Genomic DNA, 8,059 nt, shown 5'->3' on the forward strand with positions numbered 1-8,059 from the left:
AAACTCCTATAGCTAATGTGCCCATCAGCCGAAGATGAAGTTGTAACAAGGTAAGTGCACTGGAAGGCGCACTTAGCATACCAAGACATAGCTATAACCTTCAGTTTACACCTGAAAGATATCTGCTACTCACCAGATCCTTTTGAAGCTCGACTCTAGCCCAGCCAAACCACAACTAGAAATGATCACCAAACTAAAGTATTCTTTCCTCTTAGTATAGGCAATAGAAAAGACCCTTGCCACAATAGAGATTTGTATCATAAGGGAAAGATGAAAGAGTAATGAAAAACTGAAGCAATAAATAGCAAAGATAAACACTTGTACCTCTTGCATCATGATTTAGCAAGAACAACAAATCAAAATGAATTTAAGCTTGCTATCCCAAAACCCAAGAGAGCTACTTACAAGCAGCTATCACTGAGCAAACCCGTCTGTTGCAAAAGAATGGGATGACTTGTTAGTAGAGGTGAAAAGCCAATCAAGCTGGGTGATAGCTGGTTGCCTGTGAAATGAGTCTAAGTTCTCTCTTAATTTTCCTCCACAGACATTCAATCTAGCCCCCATGTAGTAAATCATGAGCAATTTAAAGGGGATACCGCTCCTTTAAAAAAAGACCACAATGTCCCCTAGCAGATAACTACTCAACTCTTATTCCCCACACTGTAGGCCTTTAAGCAGCCACCAACAAAGAGTGCTTCAAAGCTCCACACCTAAAAGTCCAAAACCAATACGACTCCCTTATCACCAATAGGCTAACCTATAATAATAGAATTAATGCTAAAATGAGTAACTAGGGGCCTCCCCCTCTCAAGCGCAAGCTTACATCATCACATTATTAACAGATTACAACTAATATCTCAGTTTTAACAGGATTAGATATTAAACCCACCCTGTCAATCCAACTCAGGAGTGTCTACTAGAAAGATTAAAATCTGTAAAAGGAACTAGTCAAACTCAAGGCCTGACTGTTTACCAAAAACATAGCCTTCAGCTGACTAAGTATTGAAAGTGATGCCTGCCCTAACCCTAACTGTCTCTCACAGATAATCAGTGAATTTGATCTTCCCGTGCAAAAGCAGGAATATATAGATAAGAAAACCCTGTGGAACCTAAAAATAGCAGCTACTACACACAAGCTCAAGCCCACCGTGTTCACTGTCCCCACCCCACCCCAAAATGCTGGCCCGCATTTTTTGGTTGAGGTGACTTTGGAGAAAAACAAATCCTCCAAAAATAAGACCACACCTCTTAACCAAAAGCAACCCCTCAAAGTACTAATAGTGACCAGACCCCATGTAGTTGACTAATGGACCAAGCCACCCAGCGATAACAGTGCAATTCTACTCCTAGAGCCCATATAGACAAGGAAGTTTACAACCTCGATGTTGGTGCAGCTGCTATTAAGGGTTCATTTGTTCAACGATTAACAGTCCTACGTGAGCTGAGTTCAGACCAGAGCAATCCAGGTCGGTTTCTATCTGTGATGAACTTTCCCTAGTACAAAAGGACCGGAAAAGTGAGGCCAATAGTACAAGCATGCCTCCCTCTAAGTAATGAACTCAACTAAACTACCAAGAGAGCCCCCATACCATACCCTGTCCTAGAAAAGGACTGCTAGCATGGCAGAGCTCAGCAAATGCAAAAGGCTTAAGCCCTTTACCCAGAGGTTCAAATCCTCTCCCTAGCTCCCTCTTTCCCACCACACCTACTCATGACCTGACCCTCTACTTTAAAATATCTTATCATATCCCTGTCCTATGCTATCCCAAGTCTAATTGCTGTAGCCTTCTTAACATTAGTAGAACGAAAAATCCTAAATTACATACAAGCCTGAAAAGGCCCGAACATTGTAGGCCCCTTCAGATTATTACACCCAGTAGCAAACAGAGTAAAACTATTCATTAAGGAGCCTACTCAGAAGGTGAATCCAAGCTAGTATCAGGCTTCAATATAGAGTATGCTGCAGGACCAGTCACCCTGTTCTTCCTAGCTTAATATGCAAATATCATACTGATAAGTACACTAACTACTATCCTATTCCTAAACCCAAGTTCACTAACCACCCCCCCCCCCCCAACTATTTCCAGTGGCCTTGGCTACAAAAGTCAGGCTTCTTATGAATTTGTGCTTCCTGTCCACGATTGCACTATAACCAACTCCTATACCTCCTCTGAAAAAATTTCCTGCCACTGACATTAGTGCTATGCCTTTGACACACAGGCGTACCAATCTGCTATGCAGGCCTGCCTCATTACTTAAGGAAATGTGCCTGGACAAAAAGGATCACTATGGTAAGCTGAACATGAGAAGGCTGGTATAGCTCTATTTCCTAAGAAAGATTTAGAAAAGTAGAAATTGAACCTAGACAGAAGAGCTCAAAACTCTCCATGCTTCCTCTATATTATTTTCTAGTAGGGTCAGTTAAAAAGCTATCGGGCCCCTTCCCCTACTAATGAACCCACATGCAAAATTAATCTCCTCCCTAAACTTACTCCTAGGAACAACCATTACAATTTCAAGCAACCACTGAATCATAGCCTGAACAGGACTAGAAATTAACATCCTCTCTATCATTCCCCTCATCTCCAAATCCCACTACCCACAAGCCATTGAAGCCACAATGAGACATTACCCAACTAAGCCACCCAACATCCTGCCTCCTACTGACAACAGCAGTTGCAATCAAACTAGTACTAGTCCCATTCCATTTCTGATTCCCAGAAGTACTTCAAGGCTCATCACTAATCACTGCTCTACCACTATGAACAATAATTAAGTTCTGCCCCCCGTCACCATTCTCTTCCTAACTCACTCAACCCAACACTATTAACCACCATAGCCATTGCCTCAACAGCCCTAGGAGGCTGAATAGGACTAAACCAAACACAAATTTGAAAAATCTTAGCCTTCTCATCCATCTCACACTTAGGCCGAAGAGCCATAATTATTATCTACAGCCCTAAACTCTCCCTACTAACTTTCTACTTATACTTCCTAATAACTGCCACAATATTCCTTGCCCTCAACACAACAAAAGTTCTAAAACTATAAATGATAATAACCTCATGAACAAAAATCCCCCATACTAAATATAACCTTAATACTAGTCTTACTCTTCTAGCAGGACTTCCTCCACTAACAGACTTCCTGCCTAAATGACTTACCATCGAAGAATTTATTAAACACAAAATGACCACAACAGCCACAATCACCGCTATACTCTCACTTCTACCTTCGCCTTGCATACTACTCAATCACACTTCCACCATACTCCACAAAAAAACCCTAACTAAATCTAAGCTTAACACTAACCAAAATCCTAACCAAGAAAGACCCTGATCATAAACCTTACCTTAATGACCATAAACTCTAAACCTAACACTAAACTTAACCCTAAAGATTGAAACTCCAACCCTATCCCTAAGCCTAAAGGTAACAGTAACATTAACCCTAATGACTGTATCCATATCCCTAAAACTACCATTTAAACCTAACCCTAACACCTAAACCCTAAGTCTAACTGAAACTCTAACCCTAACCTTAGCCCTAACCCTAACCCCTCAGCTTAAAACTAATCCTAACCCTAACGTTGACCCTAACCCCTAACCCTAAGGCCCTAGCCCTAATAGCCCTAACCCTAAAATTTCACCTTAAAACTAACCCTCTTACCCTAACCCTAAATTTAACCAGAACAACCATAGGCCTAATCCTAACCCTACCACCTAACCCTAACACTATTAACTGTAACCCTAACCCCTAACCCTAATAACCTTAACCCTGAAGTTAATCCTAAACCTTACCCCTAAACCCTAACCCTAAATGAAATTATAATCCTAATGTTAGCCCTAAACCTAATCCTTACCCCCAAACCCTCACCTTAAACCTAACCCTAACCCTGACTCTAATCCTAAATTTAACCAAAATAACTGTAAACTCAATCCTAACCCTACCACCTAACCCTAACCTTACTAACAGTAACCATAGCCCTAACCCTAAGCTCAACCCTTACCCTAGGTTGCAAGTGTCTGTTTTGGACCTAGCTCTGTCTAGGGTTAGTGTCCGAGTGAGGGTGAGGGATAACGCAAACCCTAAAACTTAAACCCTAACCCTGACCATAACCTTAACCCTAATGACACTTAAACTAAACCATACACGAAGGGACTACAAAGGGAAGGTGAGGGCTTACAAAAGCTATGGGTACTGGCCACTTTCAGTGTGAGGCCTAGCTGATGTGTCCAGTTTGGACCTGGGCTCTAGCTAGGGTTAGTATCTGTGTGAGGGTGATGAATAACCCTAACCCTATCGCTATCCCAAAGCATAACACTAACTCTTACCACTTAACCTCACTCTAACCCCTAACCCTAATGCTAATCCTAATGGCCGTAACCCTAACCCTAAACCTAAGGCCCCTTACCCTAAACCCTAATGCTAATAGTGCCCTAACAACAACACTAACCCTAACCCTTAACCCTGACTGCAACCTAACCGTTACACTAATCCTAACCCAAACTGTAACCCTAAATGACCCTAATCCTAACCCTAATTCCTAACCTGAACTGTAAACTTATTCCTAACCCGTTAACTCTAACCCTAACTTCCTTGCCAAGGGAGGTGGCATTTTTGATAGCCTAAGTGCCCTGTCGGTACACCAGTGCTGGGCATGGTGTTTTGTGGGAGGGTCCCTGAGGCCCACTGCTACAATGGGCCAGGGCACCCTGCTTTGCACGTGGCTATGTGCCTCACCAGTATCCTTGGGACCATGATCCCCAAGGCTTGCAGTATCCCGGGACTAAGAAGCACAGTCTGCTGGGCAGGTATCCCCCAGCCCCACCAGCATGGGGTTGGACCTGATGCTGGGTGCTTCGGTGCCTGGGATTATATAACACAGTCCTCTGTGCAGGGATCCCTGAAGGATTATTTTGGTGATCTCTTAGGAGTGGCTTGTTAAAATCTTGCCAATCCTTCTTCTGAGTTTCTTCACCCTGTAGAACACACCGCTGATTATGTCTTTTGATCCTGGCTTCCGGATCTGCAGGGCAATACCCACTAATATGTGAGCAACTCACTCTCAGCTTGACAATGCCAGTAGGTCTTAACTTGAATTTCCTGTCTACCCTGTGCTAGAAACTCCCTCGTGGGGTAGACGTTCGCTCTTAATAGTAAGGCACTAATGAGTTTCTTGTGGGGAACGCCCCTATAACATTCACCCCAGTTGTTACTATTTTGTCCTTTTCAAAGTTGGCAATTCCATGGCCCTGACAGGGCAACCTAGTCCAGTGCAAAAACTCTTCCTCCAGTCACTAGGACTCAGAAAGATGACATTTAGAGTGGAAATCTTCCATTCCAAGACTAGGGTCTCACCACAAACTGCTTCTAGAATCATGATGACAGCTTTTGGGTACCAAATTGATGGAACTTTCTCTTCTTTTCCTCTTGGGGCAATCCACAACTTTCTAAATTAATTCTCAATACCTTCTTGATGAACTATCAATTTTATAGTGTCGTCAGCCAATATGCAGTTCCATATCTTTCCCAAGGACTGAGGTGAGGCTGACTGGCCTCTTGTTTCCTGGATTGCCCTTCTTGACAATGGATATACTGTCTGCCTTTTTCCAGTCACTGGGAGCATCCCCTGATTGCCATGACCTTTTAAGGATGATGAAGAGTGGCCTCATTGCATCTGTCAGCTCCTTCAGTACTCTCAGATGCATCCCATCTGGTACCATCGACTTAATGCATGTCTAATGGACTTGAGTGGTCCCTAATTCTATCTTCCACTACTGTGGGTACTGCTTCACTCCTACAGATTCTGCTAGGAGGCTTGGGGACCTGGGAGGCCTGAGGGAAAATCTTACCAGTGAAAAGCGAGCTTTGACTTTCATAACTCCCTTTCTACATGTGTGAGGTTTACAAAGACATTGCCCACAAGTAGTCTGCCCTTGCTTCTACCTTCTGTGTGTTAGGTGAAGCCAAATCTGACAGCCCAACAGAGACGAGGCTGCTGCAGCTCCATGCCCCCAAGTCCAACCAGTAGTGAGGCTAAGCACGTATTCCGTGTAGGCACACAGACAAGTAAAACACACAAGTATAAATACCTGGCCAGCCATGCAGATCAACACAGACAGAAACACTCCACTCCCACAAAAACAAGCAGCACAAATAGCCTCATCCTGTTTCTCTCATTGGCTGATCAGGATGAAGAATTGTTAGTGGGAAATACATATACACATACGTACGCTGCCAGTCCCCCAGCAGATGGGCATAGATCTGCAGTGGACCCCTGGATATCAGCCTCCCCAGCTGCCAGCACCTGGACACATGAGCCCTCAAGGCTGCAGACCCGCATGGGGGAGGAAAGGAGAGGGCAGGGGAGGGGAGGGGAGGGCAGGGCAGGGCAGGGCAGGGAGCACATCTGTAGTTATTGTACATATCTTTGCAAGTTACATGCAAACTCATTTGACTAAATAAATTACATTTATGGGTTGTCACGATCTAGGGATATGGATGCTTGTTGGAAGTAAGGGAGGTAGAAGGGATAGTAGGTAGGGAGTAAAAGGGAACTTGGTAATCACGCTGCATAATCTTATCTGCCAACAAAATCAACCGGCTTTACCTCGGGGGACAGGCCACCTTGCTTAGCCCAGAAGGTGTAATTATGTGTGATCAATAAATAGCCAAATGCCTCATCATCCAATTAGTGATGTGCATGAATGGATGAATGAGATTCCCACTGTCCCTACTTACTATCCAGTGAAACCACAGCCAAGAGAACAGGTTTGGCGGAATCAGCACGGAAAGACGACCCTGTTGAGCATGACTCTAGTCTGGCACTGTGAATGGGAGGCCCCATGGTTATGCAATTCAGGACATGGTCCAGTTGCCAGTGAAATACTACTGATCATTTTTTCCACTTACCCAGTGAGGTGTGTGGCAGGGCAAGCCCCAAAGGGCTCTCACTTCTGATGCCAAGTGCCTGGCATGACCTGCTCCAGGGACCGTGTCAGGTAGGCAGTTTGACTGGGGCAGTACACCTGTCAAACCATAACACAGGTGTCCTAAGGGAGCTCAGGGAAGACAGAAGCTTCTCACAGAGCAGAAGATCAAGGCTTGATCTTGATTTTCAGTACAAACATCATCCATGAAAGCAGGGCCTCACAATCCTTTGACTTTTTGGGTTTTAAGCAGGCATCCAGGAGACAGTGGATGAGGAACTCCAGGCATGAATCTCCACATGAGGAACTCAAGCACTTAGGATGTTCTGCTCTGTCCCCCAACAACCTGGGGAATTCAGGCTGTTCCTGCAAGGACTGGTCACACTGAGGAAGATGAGGATTTCTGGGCATCCCCACCACGTCTCTCCCCCTAGTGGCCCCGAGAAGAGGGCCCAGAGAGGCATCACTCCCTGGTTGTGGGGCAGGGAACCCATTTGCCACATAGGGGGAGCAGGGTTGGCACTTCCACCATGACAGACTCTGGGGTTCAGCCAGGAGGACTGGTTCATGCAGGACTAGGAGCAAGGGGGTGGGGGGGAGTGGAAAAAAATCAGTCCTCTCTCCCTGGTCTGCCCCTGGCAGTTGTCCTCTGCCCAGCATCCCCTAACAACCCCACATCCCTCTCAGATGATACCCAAGACCTGAGAAGAGCCCTGTTATCTCCAAAACAATCCCACAAACCTCCAAATCACCCCTCAAGCCCCAATAGCAGTCCCACATCTGCCTTCTGCTGGGCACCAGATGTTACCACCTTCATCAACAGGCAGGCATTCTGTCTTGCACCTGCTCCCAGAAGCACGAGCCCCATCACTCTGTGTGGTCTGGTCCCCTGCCTTCTTTCCCATCCCTCCCCATACCTCTTACTGTTCCCTGAACTGCCCAGGAAGGAAAAGCCACTTTGCAGGGCAGACTGCATGGCCTGGGTGAGGATCCCAAACCCACACATATTTCACAAATAACTCCTGGCATGAGCACATCCAGGTCACATCATCCTCACTCAAGAACATCCTGCTCTCCCTTCACACACATGTTCCCCATAGACAACAAGGAGGCTCGTGCTAGAAGAA

At 45.3% G+C, this 8,059-nt stretch overlaps 1 pseudogene; it reads left to right on the forward strand.

Annotated features, from left to right (window-relative positions):
* The first annotated feature begins 2,400 nt into the window (after positions 1-2,400).
* On the forward strand, positions 2,401-3,289 carry LOC127014032 (NADH-ubiquinone oxidoreductase chain 2-like; annotated as a pseudogene).
* The last annotated feature ends 4,770 nt before the right edge of the window (positions 3,290-8,059 follow it).

This window comes from Gymnogyps californianus, chromosome 3 (genome assembly GCF_018139145.2).
Source record: "Gymnogyps californianus isolate 813 chromosome 3, ASM1813914v2, whole genome shotgun sequence".
Lineage (NCBI taxonomy): Eukaryota > Metazoa > Chordata > Aves > Accipitriformes > Cathartidae > Gymnogyps > Gymnogyps californianus.